We start from the raw sequence: 26,880 nt of genomic DNA on the forward strand, positions 1-26,880 counted from the left end.
GAAACAGCTGTCTGTGGATGGATACCATGCTTGGCATAGGTGGCTTTCCTTCATAGGATGCTGCCCTTCCCGTGGTTGTTCCTTCCCGGGGAAAGGCCTGGCTATTCACTGCTTGCGTTGAGAAACACGTGATGGTATCTCCGCAGCTTCTTTACATGCATCTGCATATTTCCCATAAGGGATGGGGGCAGTGTTCTGGAATCACTGCGTTGAGAAACACGTGATGGTGTCTCCGCAGTGTTGGATGTTTTGGTCTCCCCGAGGTCAATCATCTGTGCCTTTATAGCCTTTTTACTAGGCACTGCTCCTAATAGCCAGATTCCTACTCCACACTGATGAGGGGCAAAACCCCCAAAACAGCTGTCTGTGGATGGATACCATGCTTGGCATAGGTGGCTTTCCTTCATAGGATGCTGCCCTTCCCGTGGTTGTTCCTTCCCGGGGAAAGGCCTGGCTATTCACTGCTTGCGTCGAGAAACACGTGATGGTGTCTCCGCAGCTTCTATACATGCATCTGCATATTTCCCAAAAGGGATGGGGGCAGTGTTCTGGAATCACTGCGTTGAGAAACACGTGATGGTGTCTCCGCAGTGTTGGATGTTTTGGTCTCCCCGAGGTCAATCATCTGTGCCTTTATAGCCTTTTTACTAGGCACTGCTCCTAATAGCCAGATTCCTACTCCACACTGATGAGGGGCAAAACCCACAAAACAGCTGTCTGTGGATGGATACCATGCTTGGCATAGGTGGCTTTCCTTCATAGGATGCTGCCCTTCCCGTGGTTGTTCCTTCCCGGGGAAAGGCCTGGCTATTCACTGCTTGCGTCGAGAAACACGTGATGGTGTCTCCGCAGCTTCTATACATGCATCTGCATATTTCCCAAAAGGGATGGGGGCAGTGTTCTGGAATCACTGCGTTGAGAAACACGTGATGGTGTCTCCGCAGTGTTGGATGTTTTGGTCTCCCCGAGGCCAATCATCTGTGTGTGCCTTTATAGCCTTTTTACTAGGCACTGCTCCTAATAGCCAGATTCCTACTCCACACTGATGAGGGGCAAAAACCCCGAAACAGCTGTCTGTGGATGGATACCATGCTTGGCATAGGTGGCTTTCCTTCATAGGATGCTGCCCTTCCCGTGGTTGTTCCTTCCTGGGGAAAGGCCTGGCTATTCACTGCTTGCGTCGAGAAACACGTGATGGTGTCTCCGCAGCTTCTTTACATGCATCTGCATATTTCCCATAAGGGATGGGGGCAGTGTTCTGGAATCATTGCGTTGAGAAACACGTGATGTGTCTCCGCAGTGTTGGATGTTTTGGTCTCCCCGAGGCCAATCATCTGTGCCTTTATAGCCTTTTTACTAGGCACTGCTCCTAATAGCCAGATTCCTACTCCACACTGATGAGGGGCAAAAACCCCGAAACAGCTGTCTGTGGATGGATACCATGCTTGGCATAGGTGGCTTTACTTCATAGGATGCTGCCCTTCCCGTGGTTGTTCCTTCCTGGGGAAAGGCCTGGCTATTCACTGCTTGCGTCGAGAAACACGTGATGGTGTCTCCGCAGCTTCTTTACATGCATCTGCATATTTCCCATAAGGGATGGGGGCAGTGTTCTGGAATCACTGCGTTGAGAAACACGTGATGGTGTCTCCGCAGTGTTGGATGTTTTGGTCTCCCCGAGGCCAATCATCTGTGCCTTTATAGCCTTTTTACTAGGCACTGCTCCTAATAGCCAGATTCCTACTCCACACTGATGAGGGGCAAAAACCCCGAAACAGCTGTCTGTGGATGGATACCATGCTTGGCATAGGTGGCTTTACTTCATAGGATGCTGCCCTTCCTGGGGAAAGGCCTGGCTATTCACTGCTTGCGTCGAGAAACACGTGATGGTGTCTCCGCAGCTTCTTTACATGCATCTGCATATTTCCCATAAGGGATGGGGGCAGTGTTCTGGAATCACTGCGTTGAGAAACACGTGATGGTGTCTCCGCAGTGTTGGATGTTTTGGTCTCCCCGAGGCCAATCATCTGTGCCTTTATAAACTACTTTACCGTCATATAGATATATACCTTGATAAAGGCCTTTGGCTGAAACGTTGGTGTTACGTATGACTGGTTATTATGTTATAGAAATAAAGAATTTTTGGTATTTACTTCCAGTGGTCCTCAAATTAGTCGATCATGCTAAATTATTTTTCTGAAGACCTTTTTGCATTTTGGACTGCAATCCCCTAGTGTGATTAATGCCATGTCACTTGCAGGAGCGACGTTGGTCTCTGCAGGATGGGTATTCTTACAGCGCCCCCTGACAGTGAGCAGTGAGTTCTCCAGCTGGCTCATTCCTTTGATCACAGCCGTCAAGAGAGTGCAGTGTCATTCGGCATATAGTAACCAACGCATGCTCAGTACAGAAGGGACTATCCCAGGCATTGAAATGGAGGGCATTGATGATGCTTAATTTTACAGAGGTGATAGAGGCTGCTGCAATGACAGCATCCTCTGCCCCCTAATGGTGCTTTGAGTATCCTAGTATGCCCTGGGATTCTCAAAGGAAGTGTCATCAAAGAGGAAATAGAAAAAATATAACAGCTAGATAGAGTAGTGGGAGAAGGATAAGGAATTTTTAACTAAAGTGTATTAATAAAAAGACACATAGGAATACAATAAAATTGTTTTTCAGAACACCTCTTTAACGCACAGTTTAACTTACTGAAGCAGATTCCAGGACACTGCATCAAACATAAGGGAAGCCCACTTGGAACAATATTAGTAGGTATAGTAAGACCCGTTCACATGTCCGTGTAAAAAAACATAAGCATGGGACAGTCATTTTTTATTGTCTGTGTAGTTTTCTGTTGTTCATCCATGTGTATGGTTGTACCATCCGTGTGCTTGCGTGTACAACCGTATACCAATCGTGTGCTATCCATGTGCCATCCATGAGTATGTGTGTACCATTCATGTGCCATCTGTGTGTGCATGTGTTCAGTGGCGTAGGAAGGGGGGTGCGGGGGGGGCGGTCCGCCCCGGGCGGCACAATGCTGGGGGCGGCCGGCGCTGCAGGAGAAGAAGATAAAAAAAAAAAGACGCCCCTTTAAATCTTCGGGCGGCGCCGTCCGCCGCCACGACCAGGGCCAGCTCCCCCCACCCCCGGGTCCCGCCCCCGCCCCCGCCCCCGCCCCCCCGCTCTAATACTCACCTCTCCTGGTTCCTGCGGCTTCAGCGTCCTCTGACTCTGCGACGTCTCAGAGCAGAGGGCGCGATGACGTCACTACTGTGCGCGCCGCTCTGCCTCTCTGTCCTGAGCGTCGCAGAGCCGGAGAGACGCTGACTGCACCGGACCTGCGCTGGGAACGGGAGAGGTGAGGATTTTACTTTTTTTTTTTTTTTCTTTATGTCTGACTGTCTGGGGCTGGGGCAATGCTGGAGACCATGGGGCAGATTGCTGGACACACTGGGGCAGTACTGGAGACCATGGGGCAGAATGCTGGACACACTGGGGCAATACAGGAGACCATGGGGCAGATTGCTGGACACACTGGGGCAATACAGGAGACTATGGGGCAGATTGCTGGACACACTGGGGCAATACAGGAGACCATGGGGCAGATTGCTGGACACACTGGGGCAATACAGGAGACCATGGGGCAGATTGCTGGACACACTGGGGCAATACAGGAGACTATGGGGCAGATTGCTGGACACACTGGGGCAATACTGGAGACCATGGGGCAGAATGCTGGACACACTGGGGCAATACTGGAGACCATGGGGCAGAATGCTGGACACACTGGGGCAATACTGGAGACCATGGGGCAGAATGCTGGACACACTGGGGCAATACTGGAGACCATGGGGCAGAATGCTGGACATACTGGGGCAATACTGGAGACCATGGGGCAGATTGCTGGACACACCGGGGCAATACTGGAGACCATGGGGCAGATTGCTGGACACACCGGGGCAATACTGGAGACCATGGGGCAGAATGCTGGACACACTGGGGCAATACAGGAGACCATGGGGCAGATTGCTGGACACACTGGGGCAATACTGGAGACCATGGGGCAGAATGCTGGACACACTGGGGCAGTACAGGAGACTATGGGGCAGAATGCTGGACACACTGAATACTGGAGACCATGGGGCAGATTTCAGGACACATTGAGGCAATGCTGGAGACCCTGGGGCAGACTTCTGGACATACTGGGGCAATACTGGAGACCATGGGGCAGATTGCTGGACACACCGGGGCAATACTGGAGACCATGGGGCAGAATGCTGGACACACTGGGGCAATACAGGAGACCATGGGGCAGATTGCTGGACACACTGGGGCAATACTGGAGACCCTGGGGCAGATTGCTGGACACACTGGGGCAATACTGGAGACCCTGGGGCAGATTTCTGGACACATTGAGGCAATGCTGGAGACCCTGGGGCAGACTTCTGGACACACTGGGGCAATGCTGGACACTGGGGCAGATTGCTGGACACACTGGGGGTAATATACTGGACACACTGGGGCAATGCTGGACACTGGGGGTAATATGCTGGACACACTGGGGCAGACTGCTGGACACACTGGGGAAAGGCTGGACACTGGGGCAGATTGCTGGACACACTGAGGGCAGATTGCTGGACACACTGGGGGTAATATGCTGGACATACTGGGGCAGATTGCTGGACACACTGGGGGTAATATGCTGGACACACTGGGGCAGATTGCTGGACAACATGGGGGTAATATGCTGGACACACTGGGGCAGATTGCTGGACAACATGGGGGTAATATGCTGGACACACTGGGGGCAGGACTTGAGGCATGGGCAGAATGTAGATACGGGGCATGATTGGAGACACGGGGCAGGATTGGATCATGGGGCAGGACGAATACGATGGAGGCTGGTGGGGCAGGATGGGGAGATCATATGGGGTAGAATGGATACTCATGAGGGCAGGATACGACAACATATGGCTGGAGCCAGGAATGAGATAAACGGGGCCAGGGTGGGGAATATTATTACCATAGGGGATAATTAAGGGATATTGTTACTGCAGTGATGTATTTATTTTATCTTTTGAGTATACTGTTTTAAATGGGGGGGCGGTCCTGTTACTGTGCAGAGTGACACTATATCACCTTTTTTTCTTCATGTGGTGTAATGTAGAAGTTGTGAAAAATTAAGTAATGTGTTCTGCAAGCGGAGCTCGAGATAACTGTGTTATTTCCTGCAGAAACGAGTCCTGGCTGGAAGGAATGATGGCGGTCTGTGCTGGATGAAAGATGAAGGACTTCACCTAGAGACGTCACTGGTGAGTCAGTGTTACCTATACACTGACACTATACACTGTATACTATATAGAGGTCCTGTGTATAATGTCACCAGTGATCTCTGTATTACCTCTACACAGACACTGCATACTAAGTACAGATCTCCTGTGAATACTGGCACTTATGGTGATAGTATTGTGGTTTTTTTTTTATTACTGATCAGTATTGTAGTATTCAGTCACTATGTGGTGGTAATATGTGGTCTGGAAATGGTGCGGTGGTATTTGTCCCTTGTATGTAGTATTATTCGGTCACTATGTGGCCTGGTCATGGTGTGGTGGTATTAAGTCACAGGTGTGGCATGTGGGGGTGACACCATTAGGCCCAGTTTAAGTGCTACAAAACAGGAAAACCATTTTTGGTAACCTTTGTGTGTATTGAGCTGGGGGGGGGATGGGGGGGGCGCCAAACTCGGGATCAGCCCCGGGCGGCAAAAGCTCTAGCTACGCCTCTGCATGTGTTTCATCCATGTGTAAACGTCTAACATTCATGAGACATACTTGTGCCATCCTTGTGATACGCACCAGGAAAGACATGACAGATTTTTTTCTGCTAAAGTATGCAAAAAAATAGATAAATGAGTAGATAGATAGCTATCCGTCACATATATAATTTGTGGTTTGCATTTATACCTTACTGTGCATCTTTTAATGTAATAAGTATATGAAAAGAATTACATAAGGTCCCTCCATTTTTGATAACTAGCAAAGGTAAAGCAAACAGCCGTGAGCTTACATTATCAGGCTGGAAAGGTCATGGGTTATTGGGCCCTTCCCAGACTAAAAATACCAGCCCACAGCTGCCCCAGAAATGGAGTATCAGATGCAATGCTCCAGTTCTGTCACCTCGCCTTGGTTTGTTGGCCATCAGGGTAATGGTAGTTGGGGTTGATGTCAGTTGTAAATTGTCAAAAAACACAGCTGACAAAGCCCTGGTGTTATTAGTGAAGAAATGTATACCAGACAGCCCCATTACTACCCCAGGACAAAAAACAAAGCCCACGCGAAACGCTCGTAGGGGTCACACGTGCAGTGGACAGTGCAGCTATGGGTAAGAAAAACTAACTGGGTACATTTCTAAGAGGGAGCCATACGATAACTGAATTGGTATTATACGCTACCATAGGTCACTATGACAATACTATAGTTCATACTGTCTGTCTCGTCTCTGCACCCTCCCTCACCGCTCCCTCCTCATGTTGTAACCTGCCTTGTTCCTAGCTGGGAATGTTGAGCCACGGTCAATAAAGGACTATATTATCATTGAAGATCACGGGTGAGTGCTGCTTTCATTCGTCTCCTCATGTATTGGTGATTCAGCTGCGTCTTGTGCATGCACCGCCCCGTCTTCAGAAGAAGCTTACCTCGTCTGGTCTCTAAGGAGAATTTGTGGAGGTCTGAATGTGAGAAAGCTCGTTCGGTGCCGATCGACTGACCTCTTGTGACTGTGTATGAATACTATAGTTCACATGGCTATCTCTACTATCGGTATGGTAATATGAATTAGACTTGAAGCACTGGCACTTTATTTAGGTTTTATTCTATCTTGCTCTGCTGCATTGTCTGTCTGCCCAGGTTTTTGCTGCACCTGAGTCCTTGACTTTAAAAGAACGCTTGTCTGGATATAACTATGTTATATTTTGTTTCAGTGCCTTATACTGTATGTATGAAAAAAAATTTTTTAGAGACCAACTCACATTTGAATTGACTTTGAGCCATCTATATGATAGAAAATACCCAAAAGTGACACCCCTCTAAAAAAGGAACCCATCAAGGTGCTCAAAACTACATTCAAGAAGTTTATTAATCTTCAGTTGGTTCACAGGAATTTTTGGAATGTGAAAAAAAATTAATTTTTTTTTTTTCACAAAAACTTTAGACCCATTTTTTTTAATTTTCATAATGTTAACAGGGAAAAATGAACTCCAAAATTTGTTGTGCAATTCCACCTTAGAATGCCGATATCCCATCTGTGTGGGAAAACCACTGTTTTGGTGCATGGCTGTACTCAGAAGGGAAGTAGCACCATTTGACTTTTTGAATGCAAAATTTGCTGTAACAGTTAGCGGATGCCATGTTGCGTTTGGAGAGCCCCTGATGTGCCTAAAGAGTAAAACTCTCCCACAAGTGACACCATTATGGAAACTAGACCCCTCTGGGAACTTATCTAGATGTAAGGTGAACACATTAAACCCTCAGGTGCTTCAGACATGTTTATAATGTTGAGCCATGAAAATAAAAAAGAATGCAAAAATGTTTTTTAGCCCCAAATGTTGCATTTTTATAAGAGAAACAGGAAGAATCACACTGTACAATTTTGGGGCACATGGGAGAGCTCGGAAGGGAAAGACCATCATTTGACTTTTTGAATGTAAATTTTTTTGGAATAATTATCACATGCCATGTCCCGTTTGGAGAACCCCTGATGTGCCTAAACAATGAAAAATCCCCACCAGTGACCCCATTTTAGAAGCCAGACCCCTCAACGAATTTATTTAGATGTGTGGGGTGCACCTTGAACCTATAGGTGCTGCACAGAAGTTGAGCCATAAAAATAAAAAAAACTCATTTTCTCCACAAAAATGTTATTTTAGCCCCAATATTTCTATTTCCTCCCCTGATACTGGCGATACCACATATGTGGGGAAATACTACTTTTGAGGCACAGTGCAAGCTCAGAAGGGAAGAAGGAGTTCAGATTTTGCTGAAATGATTTGAGGGTGTAATGACCCACTGGGAGAGACAATGAGTTGCCAGAACAGAATAAACCCCATAAATGACCATATTTTACAAACTACACCTTTCAATGGATTCATCTAGGGGTGCAGTGATCATATTGACACCACGGGTGTGTCACAGAATTTTATACCATTGGACAGTGAAGAATAAATAATTACATTTGTACCACCAAAAATTTTGTGTTAGGCTAGGGTCACATTGCGTTAGTGCAACCCGTTTAGCGCTAGCGCTAGCGGGTTGCACTAACGCAATGTTTTTAATGGGGCCGCGTCCCGGGGTCGCGGTAACGTCCCCGCTCTCGCAGATCCCCGATCTGCGAGAGCGGGGAACGGACCGCGGGCGCGCCTCGGGCGCTGCAAGCAGCGTCCGCGGCGCGCCAGGAAACACCGGCGCGTCACTAGCGCGTGCCGAACATGGCACGCGCTAGTGCTGCGCGTTCCCATTGCCGTGAATGGGCGCGCTAACGGACGCGTTGCACGGCGTTAATTTCGCCGTGCAACGCTGTCCGTTAGCGCTTTCCCATTAACGCAATGGGAACCAAGCCTTAGCCCCAGATTTTACATTTTCACACAAGCAGCTTTGGTAAAAATGATACCATAATTTGTCCAACAATTCCTACTGCCCATGGCAATACTTTATATGTGGCTGTTCTCACGTGTTTACCATGAGAAAGAGGAGCCAGAAAACTGCAGCGTCTGATGTCTCCTACCCCTGCACTGATTAGAAGCACTTTACCTTCATATTAAGCAGTGTAAATTTCGTTTAGCAGTGCAGGGGTTAATCTTCTCAGTTAATGCTTTTCTGCATTAAAACTCTTAGCTGTGCACTGCTAGTCACTCCCATTTCATAAATAATCTGGGCCCTGACTAGCACTCCTTGTCAGAGTAACTTTTGCTGCATGGCTGTTGGTTGTTGGTGGTTATTGTTCGAGAAGACATTTGGTCTATTTATCTGTGACTGTTGCTAGATTTTCAGTGTGTGATAATTCCATTTCTTCTCCTACATTAGTTTAACCCCATCCTCCAATTCCCGCTATTTGCCTCTGCTGTTTTGTGTGTTTATTTGTATGATTGATATTTTCCTTTATCCCTGTTACATAAAACCTTGCTAGTCTGGTTGGTGTATTACAGTACATTATTACTCCACTCTTGCCTGGATGGGGGACCGGTACAGACTGAGGGCAGATTAAGGAGTTAAGGCAAGGTACGTCGCCCCGGCATCTTCACCATCAGAAAAAATCTAAATAATAAACCAGGGTAAGCTAGGGTGCCCATAGCGTTAGTGACAGGGAGGGATCCCCTGGTCTTGGGACACCCGACAACATAGACTTGACAGCTGTACAGTACTGCCTAGCCCTATGGAGAGACTCAGAAGGGACGGAGCGCTATTTGCCTCTTGTAGCGCAGATTTTTCTAGAACTGTTTGTGAACTCCATATACAGAGCACCTAATTGCTTGAAGTGCAGAATCCCCCCTAAACTATACCCATTTTGAAAATTGTACCCCTTTGTGACAATTTTTACTCCATGGGTGTTGTCTGGAAACAAGCCTCAATGAATGTTGAGCGAAAATTGCAAACTGCAGTGGTAGTGACCAGTACATGATAGTAACCAGTAGTATGCTGTTGTCACAACACAGCTGTCGGTTGACCCAGGACCAGGGGCTCATTCACTGTACCTAACACCAGAGGGCACCCTAGCTCTTCCTGCTCCCGAGATACTTCAGATGGCAAAGATGCCGGGGCTTCCACCCTTGCGTTATCTCCTAAGTTAGCCTTCGTCTATTCTCCTCCCCCACCCAGGGAAGAGGCAAGGGTTAACAGAAAACTCCAGGCATACAAAATATTCACTTACATGTAACAGAAGAATGCACTGGGTGTGAAGGTAGGGGAATAAACAAAAACAGAGAAGGATAAGGAATTAGCACGCATACAAACCAAGCAACAGTCACTAATAACTACTTAAACTTTCCTTCTCATATGTGATCCTCATCCACCATTAGCCATAAAGCCAGAAAATGCTAGCCCTGATAAGGATTAGTAACAGAGCCCAGATTATAGGGAAAAGGAGTGGCTACCCGAGCACAGCTGTGATCATAGGGATTTCCAACAAGGCTGATTAACACCTGTTCTGCCAGAAGAGATAAACACATTTAAAATGAAGGAAAAGTGATTCTTTTCAACGCCGGAGTAGGAGCAATCAGACAATGCCACCTTATGGCTCTACACTGTTGTGGTAACCCCGTGACAGCTGTAGTGATCAGTACCTTATATTGACCAGTACATTATGTCCAGCTCATGCTTCTGGAGAAACATACCTGTAAATTAAGCGGGCTCTCATCGCTTCAGAAATGCCAAACATGTGGATGCTATATGTGGTTTAGGTACACTGTGGGACTCAGAATGGAGGGGGCATTTGGATTTATGAGGTCAGAATTTTCTGAATTTCTTTTGAGGTGCGCAGATCCATTTTACTTTTCCAGAGCATTTGTACCAACAGTTACATGAAAACACTATATTCCCTTTAACAGATGACGGACCTGAGTGTGGACTTGCTTTTTTGTGGATTGAGTTGAAGTTTTTGTTAGGAACATTTTACATAACATTTGGGATTACAATTATCCTGCGCTCTATGCTGCACACTTACATCGGGGTTTCCATCTAAATCTCTGAGTGATGTGGTTCAGATAAAATCCTTGAGGGATCTATTCACTATAATGAAGCAGCTCTGGACTCCATCTGTCCTCTGTTCAGTGGTGTCCTTCTTTTCAGAAGTGTACAAGACTGAGGCTGACGATATTTTTATGCAATCCTAAAAAGACGGACACTGCCAGATCACATGACCTATGGTGTCCACAGTTCCTCCATCTGCATAATAATAGGGAATTTTCCGACAAGAGTTGTGCCTGAATCAAATATTTTAGAGATTTACATGTAAACCCTGAGGAAAGCGCTCAGTACAGTGCGCAGGATAAATGTGTGTCGAGCCTTAGGCCGCCGTCACACATGCGAGTTTTACGGACGTAAGAGCACAGAATCTACGTCCGTAAAACTCGCAAAAAATACGGCACAATTATTCTCTATGCCCCTGCTCCTATTTGCCGTATTTTACTGATCAGTATTATACGGCTTTCTACGGCCGTACAAAATCGCAGCATGCTGCGTTTGTCACCGTACTGCGCAAGAAATACGCCAATGAAAGTCTATGGAAGCGTGAAAAATACGGATTACACACGGACAAGCAGTGTGACTTGCGAGAAATACGCAGCGCTGTTAGAGAGAAAAGCCGGTAATTCAGTGCGGTGTACAGTAAAATCACACTGACAGCTTCCAGTCCAATAGATATAATAAATGTGTACACATAGAATAGGTATATATATATATATAATGTCAGTGAGACACATATATGTATATATATTAATATTTATTCCAGCGCTATACAGCTTGAAAGCCGGTAATTCAATTACCGGCTTTTTCTTTCTCCTTCATAAAACCCGACATGATTTGAGACATGGTTTACATACAGTAAACCATGTCTTCTCTCCATTTTTTTTGCAGATTCCACACTACTAATGTCAGTAGTGTGTATCTGCAAAATTTGGCCGTTCTAGCTCTTAAAATAAAGGGTTAACTGGCGGAAAAAATTGGCGTGGGCTCCCGCGCAATTTTCTCCGCCAGAGTAGTAAAGCCAGTGACTGAGGGCAGATATTAATAGCCTGGAGAGGGTCCACGGTTATTGGCCCCCCCCTGGCTAAAAATATCTGCCCCCAGCCACCCCAGAACAGGCACATCTGGAAGATGCGCCTATTCTGGCACTTGGCCACTCTCTTCCCATTCCCGTGTAGCGGTGGGATATGGGGTAATGAAGGGTTAATGCCACCTTGCTATTGTAAGGTGACATTAAGCCTAATTAATAATGGAGAGGCGTCAATTATGACACCTATCCATTATTAATCCAATTGTAGTGAAGGGTTAAATAAAACACAAACACATTCTTTAAAATTATTTTAATGAAATAAAAACAATGGTTGTTGTAGTATTTTATTCAACGCCCAATCCAGTCACTGAAGACCCTCGTTCTGTGAGTAAAGAAACATAATAAACCAACAATATACTTACCCTCCGCAGATCTGTAACGTCCAACGATGTAAATCCTTCTGAAGGGGTTAAAACATTTTGCAGCAAGGAGCTGTGCTAATGCAGGCTGCTCCTCGCTGCAAAACCCCAGGGAATGAGGCTAAAAATAGATCAATGATCTATATTTAGCATCATTTGCGGTGAGGCGCCCTCTGCTGGCTGTTCATAGATCGTGGGAAATTACCTAGAAAGCTCCCTGGCTCCCTGGCATTCTAGGTAATTTCCCACGATCTATGAACAGCCAGCAGAGGGCGCCTCACCGCAAATGAAGCTAAATATAGATCATTGATCTATTTTTAGCCTCATTCCCTGGGGTTTTGCAGCGAGGAGCAGCCTGCATTAGCACAGCTCCTTGCTGCAAAATGTTTTAACCCCTTCAGAAGGATTTACATCGTTGGACGTTACAGATCTGCGGAGGGTAAGTATATTGTTGGTTTATTATGTTTCTTTACTCACAGAACGAGGGTCTTCAGTGACTGGATTGGGCGTTGAATAAAATACTACAACAACCATTGTTTTTATTTCATTAAAATAATTTTAAAGAATGTGTTTGTGTTTTATTTAACCCTTCACTACAATTGGATTAATAATGGATAGGTGTCATAATTGACGCCTCTCCATTATTAATTAGGCTTAATGTCACCTTACAATAGCAAGGTGGCATTAACCCTTCATTACCCCATATCCCACCGCTACACGGGAATGGGAAGAGAGTGGCCAAGTGCCAGAATAGGCGCATCTTCCAGATGTGCCTGTTCTGGGGTGGCTGGGGGCAGATGTTTTTAGCCAGGGGGGGGCCAATAACCGTGGACCCTCTCCAGGCTATTAATATCTGCCCTCAGTCACTGGCTTTACTACTCTGGCGGAGAAAATTGCGCGGGAGCCTACGCCAATTTTTTCCGCCAGTTAACCCTTTATTTTAAGAGCTAGAACGGCCAAATTTTGCAGATACACACTACTGACATTAGTAGTGTGGAATCTGCAAAAAAAATGGAGAGAAGACATGGTTTACTGTATGTAAACCATGTCTCAAATCATGTCGGGTTTTATGAAGGAGAAAGAAAAAGCCGGTAATTGAATTACCGGCTTTCAAGCTGTATAGCGCTGGAATAAGTATTAATATATATACATATATGTGTCTACTGACATATATATATATATATATATATATATATATATATTCTTTTCTATTTGGGACACATGGATCACTTCTATAGCGGTATGTTGGTTTTGCAAGCCTGCGAGAAAACCACGCAGTACGGATGCCATACGGATTACATACGGAGGATGCCATGCGCAAAAAACGCTGACACAGCCTGCCTACGGAGGAGCAACGGACCATTTTTTTGGGGACTTTTCAGCGTATTACGGCCGTAATATACGGACCGTATTGTTTTACGCTGTGTGTGACGCCGGCCTTACTGTGATCTTTGAGAGGCAGAATGAAAAAAATCAACGGCAGGTGAAGAATTGGATTTTTTTTTTTACGCCATTCCTCGTGTAGTATAAGTGATATGGCGACATTATTTTTCTGGTTGGTGTGATTACCAGATTTATATTGTTTATTTATGTTTGACTGTTGTTACACTAAAAGGCGTTTTTTATTGCAAAAACTAATCTTTGCATCAACATATTTTGAGAACTATAATTTTTTCCATATTTCCATATTTCGGCCGGCAGAGTCTTGTGATGGCTTGTTTTTTGAGGGATGAGTTGAAGTTTTTATTGGTACTATTTTAAGACACATGACATTTTTTGATACTTTCTATTCTGATTTTTGTGAGGCAGAATGAACAAAAACCAGCAATTCAGGATTTTTTTTTATGTTGTTCAGCGTCTGGTAAAATTGATGATGCAGTTTTATTGTTCGGGTCAGTGCGATTACATTGATATCACATTTATATTTTTTTTACCGTACATACTCGAGTATAAGCCGATATTTTCAGCCCAATATGGGGCACTATATGGGGCACAGCTATAGGGCAATAATGAACGGTGCAGAGCACTATGAGGGGCACAGCTATAGGGCAATAATGAACGGTGCTGAGCACTATATGGGGCACAGCTATAGGGCAATAATGAACGGTGCAGAGCACTATATGGGGCACAGCTATAGGGCAATAATGAACGGTGCAGAGCACTATATGGGGCACAGCTATAGGGCAATAATGATTGGTGCAGAGCACTATATGGGGCACAGCTATAGGGCAATAATGAACGGTGCTGAGCACTATATGGGGCACAGCTATAGGGCAATAATGAACGGTGCAGAGCACTATATGGGGCACAGCTATAGGGCAATAATGAACGGTGCAGAGCACTATATGGGGCACAGCTATAGGGCAATAATGATCGGTGCAGAGCACTATATGGGGCACAGCTATAGGGCAATAATGAATGGTGCAGAGCACTATATGGGGCACAGCTATAGGGCAATAATGAACGGCGCAGAGCACTATATGGCACAGCTATGGGGAAATAATGAACGGTGCAGAGCACTATATGGCACAGCTATGGGGAAATAATGAACGGTGCAGAGCACTATATGGCACAGCTATGGGGAAATAATTATCTATTTTTATTATTGAAATTCACCGGTAAATGCTGCATTTTCCACCCTAGGCTTATACTCGAGTCAATAAGTTTTCCCAGTTTTTTTGTGGCAAAATTAGGGGGGTCGGCTTATACTCGGGTCGGCTTATACTCGAGTATATACGGTATGTTTTGGCACTTTTACACAATAAAAACTATTTTATAAAAAAAAATATTATTTTTCAATCGCTTTATTGTGTGAGAGCTATAACTTTTTTATTTTTTCATGAAGATGGAGCTGTTTGATGGCTTGTTTTATGCGGGACAAGATGATGTTTTCAGCAGGCTAATAACTTGTATAGCACAGAGATGCAGGAGCTTCCCTATGCTATGCAAACTGTCAGCTCTGCGCTGACAGACAAAGTTGGTGATCATGCCCTGAGCATATTTAAGCAACTTTGCTAGCTCTGGTAACCCAAATGTTGTCATGACGACATTGAGAGGTCTCCGATCCAAGTGCAGAGGGGCTGTCTTCCTTCTGCCTGCTCCTGAAATGTTGAAATCAAGTTTGATCGCAGCAGTTAGAGGGTTAAAGTGCCAGGAACAGTACAGGACCACAAATGGCACTGAGTGCCAGGTGTCAGCTGTCAGAATGAGCTGACACCTCACGAATGGACAGCCTCTGTAATCGCAAAATTGCCAGGATACATCAATATGTCCCAGATCAATAAGTTCCAGGTCGCAGGGACATATGGATACATTTCAGGTGGTAAAGGGGTTAACATTACTAATCGAGTTTCTTATGCTTTTTTGGTGAAATCTGCACAGTGGGCATTCAATTATTGAATTTTTAAGTCTTAAAATATATGGAACCTTTTTAAAAAAGTGTTTTCCTTAAATGCATGAATTGTTGGCTAAAAATAATTTTTACAATTGAGTTTCATTAAATTGTTCAATAGCCACTGCTATTTATCAGCTGTGTAATTCTGTCACAAGACATTGGACAAAACTTTTTAAGACTTAATTTAATCTTTGATATTGTGCACTGAATCATTACTACAATGGTTATTCTATTTTCATTTGAAAACTGAAATTGAAATTTCATATAAATCTCTGTGGTAGCTGCAATCCAGGTTAAAAAAGAGTTTGTGAGGTTATGTGCCCACGTTGCGGATTTGTGTGCGGATTTTTTCGCACCGTTTTTGCTAAATCCGCAGGTAAAACGCACTGCAGATTACCTGTGGGTTTACTACGGATTTCCTGCGGTTTTTGTGTGGATTCCACCTGCAGTTTTACACCTGCGGATTCCTATTGAGGAGCAGGTGTAAACGGCTGCGGAATCCGCACAAAGAATTGACATGCTGCAGAAAATACAACGCAGCGTTTCCGCTCCGTAGTTTCCGCAGACTGTGCACTGCGGATTTTGTTTTACTATACAACGCATGGAAAACTGCTGTGAATCCGCAGCAGCCAATCCACTGCGGATCCGCAGCAAAATCCGCAACGTGTGCACATAGCCTTAAAGTGCCCAACTACTCCAGACTTCAGAAGGATGTTGGGTAGCTCAGAGGTGTCAAACTGCATTCCTCAAGGGCCGCAAACAGGTCATGTTTTCAGGAATTCCTTGTAGTGCACAGGTGAGAATTTAATCACCTGCACAGAATGATTCCAGCACCTTGTGCAATACAAGGAAATCCTGAAAACATGACCTATTTGCGGCCCTTGAGGAATGCAGTTTGACACCTCTGGGGTAGCTGATGAAATGAATAATGTGTGTAATACTAGATTAAAATGAACACACCTGCAAAGTTAAAAAAAAAAAAGTTCAGAAAAATAAATAAAAACAACTTTTAAAAACTTAAATAACCCTTTTTAATTGAGGATTTTATATTGTAAAAAAAAACACGTTTGGCATTGTTGCATCTGTAACAACCCGAACTACAAAAATTAGTTTGTCTCTTAACCCTCCTGATTAAAGGGACACTGTCACCTGAATTTGGAGGGAACAATCTTTAGCCATGGAGGCGGGGTTTGGGGTTTTTTGATACACCCTTTCCTTACCCGCTGGCTGCATGCTGTTTGCAATATTGGATTGAAGTTCATTCTCTGTCCTCCATAGTACACTCCTGCGCAAGGCAAGATTGCACAGCGCAGGCGTGTACTACGGAGGACAGAGAATGAACTTCAATCCAATATTGCAGCCAGCATGCAGCCAGCGGGTAAGGAAAGGGTGGATCAAAAACCCCAAAACCCCGCCTCCATGGCTGAAGATTGTTCCCTCCAAATTCAGGTGACAGTGTCCCTTTAAGGTTAAAGAAAAAAAAAACAAAAGAAACCTAATTGCTATTTTTGGTCACTTCACTTAAAAAAATCTGAATAAAAACTATCAAAAAGTCATAGGCCAAAAATTATACCATTATAACATTTAAAGCTCATCACAAAAAAAACCTCATACACTGAAAAAAGTAATTGTTTCTAGAATACGGCAACACAAAGAAAAATATCACATAAAAAGTTATTTAAGGAAAGTAAAAACATTATATTTGGTATCAAAGTGTTGTGTATAAAATGAGCACTCTAGACAGGGTAGCAAACACCATGAAAAAAACAAAGCCAAAATTGCTTTCTTTCATTATTTTACTAAAAATAATTTGAACAAAAAAAAAAAAAACAATTCAAGTCTCATGAACCCCAAAATGGCACCAATAAAAACTTCAATTTGTCATAGACAAAATAACCCCTAATACAGCTGTGCTTAAAGCCCTCTTGGAGGATGACCTGGCTGGCCTAGTGGAAAGGTATCAGAGGTCCCTAAATATGTCAGGCAGTGTTGCATCCCCGAACAGCGGTACCCCGAAGAAGCCTAAATCTAAGAGGGGTGTTAGAGCCACTACTGGGGGGAGTCTGAGGTCCATGGCTGAGAGGTTGTCAAAGTCCATTGGTAAAGACCTGGTCTGCTGAAGATGCCACGGTCCTGGACACATAGCCGTCAGTTGTCATATGTCCTCAAGCAGATGGACTGCAGCCTACAGAAGCGCTATTCTTACAATGCCTATACTGCCTGCAGTGTAAACTATCAACCCAGGGAGGGGCCACATTAATGTCCCATCACAATAATTGGTGCACTGGTGTCGGCACCACACTTCCCCACCAGGGCCACACTCCCCCGCCAATTGATCCCCGGAAAAAATGTGGGCGGCTGTTGTAGTAACAGGGATGCCAAAGCCTATCAAGATTCCAGAGTGACTATAAAAATTAATTGAGGGGATGAGTCAAATGAGGTGGTTCAGGAACTGCTATACCCGGTAATAATATGACAACATTTTTGCCTTTTCTAGGACTTATGGTGGAAGGCGGGGGTACCAAGTGAATCACACAGGAGCTGGTTCAACCATGATGAGTCCCCATCACAGTAAGCGGTGGATGAGTTCCCCCTGTGTGTCCATGCTGGTGAAGAGGATGAGATGGAGACCAATGAGCCAAGGTTCCAGAGTTGAGTATTTCTGGTGGGGGAAATTTGCGACTGCCCAAATGTAGTGATTGTGATAAATGGGGTTGCTCAAGAGCCAGAGGCTGACCCCAGGTTTCCATATTTCTTTTTAAATTGGAATCTGCTCTATCAGGCCACTAAACCGAAAAGGGAAGAGATAGAGCAGTTGTTGGTGCCATGTCCCTATAGGCATAGGGCATTAGATCTGACCCTTTCTCAAGTCTTGGTTGGTCATTTGGGAGTAGACAAAACTCAAGAGCAGGAAATTCAGAGGTTCTACTGGCCTTGGTGTTACCATGACATTGTTAATTTGTGCTGATTCATCCCTACCTATCTGCTATCTGCTCCAGTATCCCACTTCGGCAGTTCACTACTGTGATTGCCAATAATAGAAATACCATTTGACCAGATTGCCATGGACCTTGTCGGGCCCTTGGTTAAGTCTGTCAGGGGGCACCAATACATCCTGATGGTGATGGACTATTCATCATGGTACCTGGAGGAGGTACCACTGAGAAATTCCTCCGCCAGGAGTAATGCCTGAGAGCTAGTCCATATTTTCTCCTGAACAGGCCTGCTAAAGGAGATCCTGATGGATGAAGGGACTCCTTTTAGGTCCAAAGTGATGAGGGAGTTGTGTAAGACTCTTCAGATTACTCAACACCGGAAATCAGTGTACCATCTGCAGATGGACGGTCTGGTGGAGAAGTTCTGCTAGACCTTGAAATCCATGTTTAAGAAGGTCATGGAGAAGGATTTCTGAGGCTTAGATTGCCTATTACTGTTCCTATTTTTCTCCATTAGGGAAGTGTCACAGGCCTCTATGGGTTCTCACAGTTCGAGGGAGCTGCAATGCACACGGCACCCATGTGGACTTCTGTACACTGCAAAGGAGACCTGGGAAGCAGAGGTAACATCCCACCGAAGCATCATCGAACATGTGGCCCAGATGCAGGACAGGATCATGAAGGTGATGTCAATTGTGAGGAAGAGCCTCCTTCAAGCACAAGAAGCCCAAGCAAGGGTCTACAATCAGTTAGCCAGACTGAAATAGTTAAGCTCTGAGAACCGGGTGTTAGTGTTCAACCCCACAGTGCAAAGTAAATTCCTGGCCAAGTGGCAAGGGCCATACAAGGTGCTTAAGTTAAGTGATGATCCACCAGCCAGGGATAAGAAAGCCGTAGAAAGTGTACCACATTAACCTGCTCAAACTAAGGCAAGACAGGGAACCAGCAGAAGTTATTTTCCTGTAGGCCAATCCTGAAGCCAGAATTGAAGCTGTGACAGTGACAGAGTTACTGTCACCGGCCCAGGAGCAACAGTGCCGAGAGTTGCTTTAGCGGAACCAGGACCTGTTTTCGGAGTTGCCAGGATGTACGCAGGTTGTGGAGCATGAAATCCTGACAGAACTGCAGGTGAGTGTGAGCTAAAGGCCATATCAGACTCCCAAAGCCAGCTTTTAGGTGATCTCCAAGTAGGTGAGGAGAATGTTGACACCTGGGAGTCATCGAAGAGTTAAATAGTGGCTAGTTCCTCCTCATAAATCACAAGAAGCGACAGAGTCAGTGAATTCTGAGCAATGACAAGTGACAGTCTCAGGACAGGGGCTGCTAGGGACAGTGTGAGCCCAGAACCTCGGGGCAGTGGATTGCCAGAGAACCACTCTCCACACGACCTCTTTGCCAGCCTGGGAACCTCGAGATAGAAGTTGAGGCCAGGGCTCACACTGCTTCCGCGAAGCTGCAGGAGAAATTGGACTCAAAACCTAAAAGGCAGAATGAGATGGAATCCAGATATACTGATAGAAAAAGAGAATATCCCCCAGAGCAAGAGAAGATAGCAAAAAGGATGTTCTACCTATACTCTATACTGAGAACCAAGGCTGAGGTTGTGTCTGGTACCTGTGGGAAAGATGACAACCCATTGGGCCTTATCCTTTATACTTGCTTGTAAATACTGCCTTTCACCAAGTAAATGTTTGATTGTTTTTATGAACTTCGTGTCTCCCAGATTGACTGTTGCTCTGGTTCCAGAAGATGGATTCCAGGAGTCAGACAAGGCTTGCAGCCTTGAAGTAAGTGTGATGCATCTCACACACAGCAGCACACCCGGACTGGGACATGAGTTATCTGTAAAATGCCAAAGTGAGTGGGAACAGATGCTTGCCCATGACTACCTCGCCTGGACATCTTACACTTGTGGGGTGATATTTTAGTGTTTTCTATCTATATTAGTGCAATTATTCAACATTATAAATACATAAATACATACTTAAATCATTTATTTTACCGTACCAGTTCTAATCCAAGACTATTAAATACACTGTTATCACAGCTGGAGTCATCTCGTCATCATTTTCACACCTAATAACAGTAAAACTAGTGATGTGCTTACTATCCTAAACCTTCATCACCCTTTGTATAGACATCTGGATAGCATACAGTATGTCAACTTTTATACTCTATGACAATTCCCAAGGACAAATAGATATTTTTTCAGTGTAGTCTCAAAGATAGTTGTTATGTTAATACCATTCATATAAGAATGTTTGAAAAGTTCAAAGGCGAGATGATGGAGAACTGAGCATACTTCCACCTGTCTTATTCAATCACATGTTCTAATCATAGTTTCACAGAACAATGCCACTAACATCTTAACTATGCCCTTTGTGTATTAAATGGCTTATCGCTGTATTTATTAATCACACTTAATGCACTTAATGAGTGCCATATTTTCATAATAGACACATCTATCAGTAGGGCCTTATGTAGGTTTATAGAAACAAATTAATGGTACCTACTGTATATGGAGATTAATACTATAGCAAGCAAATTTTCTAAACGGGTTTAAGAACTGTAATGTTTAATGATTTAGAAAAGCATACAATAACATTTTTATGACAATCCAAAAAGCCTGACTAGGGCTGGTTTCACACTTGCGTTTAGTAACGCTGCGTTTGTACCGCATATAAATGCATGCGTCATGTTTTCCTATGTTTAACATTAAAAACGCATGCGTTTTTTTTGTACGCGTTTGGCTGCGTTTGGCGACGCATGCGTTTTTACGATGCATGCTTCCTGCCGCGGAAATGCAACATCTAGTAATTTTCAGAGGCGTCTATTTGGCGCATGGAAACGCATGCGTTCATTTGCGTTTGATTTGCGTCCAAAAAATACATTGCTGTCTATGTAAACGCATGCGGTTTTACGCACATGCGTTTGGTTGCGTTTTTGAACGCATGCGTTTCAATTGAGATAACCATGTCTAGACACTGATGAGCCACCCCCTACCATCAAGGTGATAAAAGGGAGGTTGGGGACAGTTTCAGGACACTTCTCACCAGACTCTCAAGAAGACAAGACACTGGCAGGCCGCATTTTGGAGGACAAGACCCTGATCAATGTGAGTATATCCTAGGCAAAGCCTTTATTTTATATTTTTTGGCTCTACATGTCCTAATTTCTTCCATTTATTTCTTTCTACATGCATCAGAATGTCTTCTTCGGAGTCTTCATCTGGTGAGGAGTTTGAGCCACATCGGTCGGAAGTGGAGCATGTCAGTGAGGTGAGTATTTGCCTCTTCAGCTTGGTAAGTATTTAGTGTCACATCAACACATGTGACAATTTGATTTTTCCTTTTTTTTAGAGCACTTCTACTGAGGCACAGACCGGGCAGGAGCAGCGTAGTCAAGCTCCGGTTTGAAGACGACAGCGGGTACGTATATAAGGCTGACAGTCCTATTCTTGAATCTTCCTTTCTTTACACTCGTATTTCTTTAATTTTTTCTTCTGGAATCCTTTTGTATGTTGACTTTCCAATTCATGCCATTTCTTAGCATCTGTTGTCTTTTTTTTCCTTATGTAATTGACCAAACTTTAATGACTTTCTTTAATTTTTAGGTTTCACAACGGGACGAAGACCTGATCGACAATGGCCTCCTAATAACCCTGGTCCAGGAGCGAGTCCCATTGTGGGACAGCCGGGATCCACTGCATTCGATCAACACCATGCTCTGGCGCTTATGGAATTAGGTGGCCTAAACAATGTGGGATGGCTGGGACAACGCCCCGCCACGGGTCCGTAGTGCATTTGGTAAGTATTGCACTGCAGTGTGAAGCAGCAGAGACCTTGGCCGTGCTCATTTGACTGTGTGTGATGAAAGAAACTCTCCAGAGTTTCTCTCATCACACGCAGTTGTCTGTGCGTGGCAAAAAGTCAATTTCCTGACCATAATGTGTTTTTTTTAACAGTGGACAAAGTAAAAACACGTTGGCATTCGATGAAGGACCGCTTCAACAAAGACCTGCGCCAAGAGAGTCGTGTTGCCAGTGGTTCAGGAGCTGGGATCAGAACTTACAAGTATCATCGAGCTCTGTCATTTTTAAGACCAGTCCTTGCCCAGAGAACGTAAGTATTTCTCACATGCTTCCGGTTGTATGGAATTGACATAATCTGTATTTTTAAATTCCACAGGATTTAGCGTCTGGTTAATTTTTGGTATTAATTTTCTGTTTCCTTTTTTCACAGCACATACAGCACGACTGTCGGCCCAGGTTCTGGAGCGGTCCTTCATCCGACAGCCACGGACCTGTCCCAGCCTTCCAGCAGCGCAGCAGCAGGTGGGCCTTCCACACTAACTGGAGACCAGGGAGCTGGTCCATCAGGTCTTCCCCTTTCGCAGTCCTCTTCCACTGCCCCATTTTTTGGGGCTCATCCCGGCAGCAGCAGAGGGCTTTGGACAGGTCACTCATGCCCGAGTTTTTGCACTTGAGCTTGGTTTTACACGACGCAATCAAGGCTTTAGGTGACCGAATGGATGCCTCTCATAACCTCTTGAATGCCCGTATCCAGGAGGTCAACAAAAGCCTTGATCAAGTGAAAGCCGACCTCCAGAGGCCAGCTCATCTTTTTTAACCAAATTGAGCAGGGCATGTCGGAACACCTTACCCCTCATCTCCAGCTCAGTGTGATGCAGGCCTGCAATGCTGCTTACGTGCAGGCTATGCAGCATAGGCGGTATTTCCAGCAGACAGTGGTGGCATATCCAACTGTGCCGTCACTGTCACGATTAACCTCAATGCCGACCTCTGCTGCATACCACTGCACGGCCACCTCAATTCCTTCCACAGGCGGACTCCACTACAGCGCCAACACCATGACGAGTGCAGTTGGACATCCCACCGCCACCACCGTGACAACCGCTGCTCCGGCTTGGACCTCCTCCACTGACACCACGATGCAGCAGGACCCTGGTGTGGCTTTTCGGACCGGCCCCACCACAACGCAGCAGGACCCTGGCATGGCCGTTTGCTCGACAAGCGCTATGGACTGTGAGACAGTGCAGCCGGACCCTGACAGGTCACCCGCCACCACACCACGGCATATGAGCCCAACAAGACGTCCCTCCTACCAGGCAAAAACAAAACAAAAACTCAGAAAAAAAACCTCTTAGTATTCCTCCCCCTTCACCTACCAATGTGTCTGTATTGTCAGTTTTGTCTCACCCTTCCAGTGCGTCTCAAGCCTCTCATGTGTCAATCCCCATCCCGAACTTCCAGACCCTTCTAGTTTCATTGCCCCTTCTCCTGCCACCTCTGCGTCGTCCACGGTTAGCCAGGCCTCAGTTCTTCACACCCCCGTTTACATCACTCTACCCCAAGGTGGCGCGGTAAAAAAAAAATAAGTTTTTGACTTTGTTAACAACATAAAACAAGTTTGATTTGCCACAATTATGTTTGGTTTATTGTGTCTATCGCCGCCGGCAACACACACCGTGCACCAAGAAACTTCGTCACACACTTATTTTTTGGGCCACAACATATCTCCAGTAGTTAAAAATACAAGACTGCAGCTATATGTGTGTCTTTAGTATACAGATATGAGGTGGGCCCAAAAATATAACATGTATCTCCATAATCTCTTTTTGTCTATGCCTAGTGTGGCAGTATGAAGAGAAAATGGTGGAAATACAGTGCAGTCCTCTACTGAACAGGTCAGGTGTCCAAAAACTCATTAGTTATGACACCTGACCTGTTGAGTAGATAACTGCCTTGTATAACCACCATTTTCTCTTCTTTATACATAATCGATTACACACAAATTGAGGGGACAATGGTTGTCACACGCTACATATCTATGCTCACCTGCCCAGAAATAGTGAATTCATGAGCCTGTATATGTTAATCATGAATTCATTATTTCTGACACCTGACTTGATGAGTATAGACAGCATGATAGTGATTGTCTCTCCATTTTGTGTCCAATGGATACATGAGAAGAGAATCATGACGTAATGACGTCAACAAGCTTACCAATAAAGCAACATGGCTGCGATTACTATCAGTATGTGGCCAGTGTTTTATATCAGTATTTGTAAACCAAAACAAGGAGAGGAACAATTAGAGGTAAATTATGATAACATAATAACTAGCACCTCTGCCTGTATCACCCACTTCTGGTTTTGGATTACAAAAAATGATATTAAATACAGATCAAATACTGCCAGTTTTTGGACAACCTTGGTTTGGAGAGGAAAAAGATAGGAGACATGGTCAACACAACCAACACTAAAGTTTATTAATGTGAAATATTATTTTCATTGTAGAAAGTTACTGGAAAAGATAAAGTTACAACAGTACATTTACACTACATTGTCCTGCCATGACACTCGGCCAATATCTGAATAAAAAAGGCAGCAAATTGGTCCCGCATGAGACCAACGGCTGCAGTTGACCGCAGCGGGTGATACTGGAAATCAGGCAATGGGTGTGCAACAGGTTCATCCAGTTCAATGTTGGGTCGCTCCTTAGTCATTATGTAATTGTGGAGAACCACACAGGCTTTGACCACCTCGTCAACTGTTTCCACTTTTAGATTTATGGCTGATGCAAGAATGCGCCATTTAGCGACCAGAATGCCAAAGGTACACTCTACTGTTCTTCGGGCCCTGGTCAGTCTGTAGTTAAAGATCCTTCTAGTGTGGTTCAAGTCCCGACTGGAATAGGGCTTCAGTAGATTCTCACACATCTGGAAGGCCTCATCCCCAACCATAACAAATGGCATTGGTGGACCTTGAGTGTTGGGGAGAGGCTGTAGCGGGGAAAAATTGAAATTGTTGCCATACACACGCCGGCCCATATCCGAGTTTTTGAAAGTCTGGGAATCGTTGCCACGGCCAAAAGCTCCAATGTCCACGGCGATGAAGCGACAGTCCGCATCAGCGATTGCAATGAGCACTACAGAAAAATATTTCTTATAGTTAAAAAACTCCGATCCGGTTCTTTCAGGTTTGATAATGCGGATGTGCTTTCCATCCACCGCTCCTAGACAGTTGAGGAAATCACACACATTCCAGAATTTTTCTGCAATTTCACGCCACATGTCCGCGGTGGGTAGGGGTAAAAACTCATCCCGGAGTACATTCCACAATGCCCGACAGGTGTCCACAACTATTCCAGACAGGGTGGATATTCCAAGCCGGTATTGGAAGTGGAGGGATGATAAACTCTCACCTGTAGCCAGAAATCTGGAAGAAAAACACAAAAAAAATTACAATCTATTCTTTTTATGGTGTGGTTACCCCCCAAAAAAAGGAAAATACACAAAAAATACATGTCAGAAAAACCTAAATTTGGACTGTCATTGGTTTAGATTTTGAACGTACCTTAATGTCAACAGCAGACGTTCCTCGGGTGGAATCGCTCTATGGAGCTGGGTTTCCTGTCACTGTATGGCTCCTTGGACACGAGAAAGCAAATCCCGGAACTATTCTTGCAACATTCGCGTGTACTCCTGGAATTTCTCCGGGTTGGCATTCAGCTCGGCATAGAGCGTGTGATAGGCTCCACGGCTCTCACGTAGTTCAATAATGGGGTGCCTCCAAAAACGCCTAGATTGTCTCCTTCTCCATCTTTTGCGATTTCAGTCTTGCTCCCAAGCAAAAGCACAGGCAAGAAACAGCTTGAAGCTGAAATCCAAGTTGAAATAAAAGCTCTCCATGCAGAGATCCATCATGACACAGGATACAGTAGCAAACTGTTAAAATTTCAGTAGCCCTAGGGTCTATATATAGAGATCCCATCATATACGCCCTCTCTAGTCCCATTGGTGGTGTCTGGTTATCTTGATTTTTCTCTTGTGAAATTTCTCTTCTTGGGCAACAAAAACGCAAACGCAGGAAAAAACGCATGTAAACGCGTAAAAACGCAGCGTTTTTTAAGCCGCATGCGTTAACGCATGCGTCTAAAAAACACTGCGTTTGTACGCATTTACATGCATTTTTCCACCACTTGCAGATGCGTTTAAAATGCTGCAGATTAAAACGCAAATGTGAAACCAGCCTTAAATGTATTTATGTCCCTTAAAAAATGATAGATTACAAAGTCAACTTCTGATATTGTGAGCGTTGGTAAGGACTGGGATTGAAGGTAGTGATGACAATGTCTGAGGCACTGATGAATATGTTGAAAGAATAAATTAATAAATTGAATAAAATATATAAATGTTAATTATTAATCCAAAATGTCCATTTTTCAAAGCTATTTTAAGAATTTTGTGATATTTTGCAATTACACTTTTTGTTGTTTTCAGTTTGTACTTGACACATACTGACTTGCTTTCATTTGTTTATCAGTTTAGTACCCATTAGAGATGAG

Source organism: Ranitomeya imitator, chromosome 5 (genome assembly GCF_032444005.1).
Source record: "Ranitomeya imitator isolate aRanImi1 chromosome 5, aRanImi1.pri, whole genome shotgun sequence".
NCBI classification, from domain to species: Eukaryota; Metazoa; Chordata; class Amphibia; order Anura; family Dendrobatidae; genus Ranitomeya; species Ranitomeya imitator.